This window comes from Falco cherrug, chromosome 1 (assembly GCF_023634085.1).
Source record: "Falco cherrug isolate bFalChe1 chromosome 1, bFalChe1.pri, whole genome shotgun sequence".
Classification (NCBI taxonomy): Eukaryota; Metazoa; Chordata; class Aves; order Falconiformes; family Falconidae; genus Falco; species Falco cherrug.
This window is the reverse complement of record NC_073697.1, coordinates 106,862,222-106,863,329: the sequence shown is the minus strand read 5'-3', so window position 1 is coordinate 106,863,329 and position 1,108 is coordinate 106,862,222. Positions and strand designations below refer to the sequence as shown.

The window sequence follows — 1,108 nt, the reverse complement described above, 5'->3', positions numbered from 1 at the left end:
CTGTTAAGAGAAAGACATGTAATTGGCAATGCTTGGTATTGCAGAAACTTCTTCAAAGCTGAGAAATGTCTGGATAAAAGGCTTGGTCTGGTCTGTCTTTTCATATATATCAGTGGAAAGCCTTGGGGAAGTAGGAAATCTCATTAGGAATTAACTTGGGATCAAATATGACCTCCCAGGTGATTCTGAAAGGCCAGGTCAGTCTAAAGGAAAACTGCTTGATGAACAGAGCCACCTCAGACTTCTTTGAAGAAAAGTACCACATGAAATTTTGATATTACTAAGTATTTAATAGATCTAATTTACAAAGCAATGTTACTCCCAATTCCCAGAGTGCCAAAAATCCTGCAACCTATTTCTTTGCAAGAATGACTTCCCATTCATTCATGGGTTTTAATGCAGCAAGCTGTTTAACAGCCACAAAAAATGTTTTAGGACAGGAAGCCCTGAGCCCTACAGAAGTGTACCAGGCTCTGCTATACCTTCAGCAAGCCTGGAGTTATGTAGCTCTGATATGACATGAGGTACCAGATTTTTTTTGCTCAGCCTGGTAGCAGCATTACCACAGCATGTGAAGTCATCATAGAGGTCTTTGCTCACTAGAGAGCTATACACAGGACAAGCTCAGGAGGACGGACTTAAAAACCGAGAGAGTTCCTGAAAATTCCCCAAATCCCACATTTGCAAGCATGCCACAGCCATGTGTGAGCAGGTGTATCATGTCACCAGAATACAGATGGGCGATGATTGCATGCCTGGCCATGTGATAGAGGGAACTGGGACACATGCTGACAGCGGCTATCACAACTTTGGTGTGAGCAGGGTGACATCAAGCCTGTGACCACAGCATGGGTGTCCTCCAACAGCTGGTGAGACAAGTGGTCTCCAAGGGAGCTGTAACTCCCATGTCTTAGAGGACAGTGACATCTCCAGTCAGGTGGTGGGAGGTCATGCAATATCTATGGTCCTCAGATCCTTCCCATTCTGGTCATGCACAACATCTCAACAGAGATGAAGGCACATCGCATTCACACTGTGCTGCACGAGGTCAGAGCCTGGTCTTTTGTGACCTGGAGCCCAGAATTCTGCTAATTCTGCTAACTGCCGA

At 45.1% G+C, this 1,108-nt stretch overlaps 1 long non-coding RNA gene across 4 annotated transcripts in view; it reads right to left on the bottom strand.

Annotated features, from left to right (window-relative positions):
• LOC114016029 (uncharacterized) overlaps positions 1-1,108 on the bottom strand; it is a 140,915-nt gene that overhangs the window by 29,390 nt on the left and 110,417 nt on the right. The gene's annotated exons all lie outside the window — the stretch shown is intronic.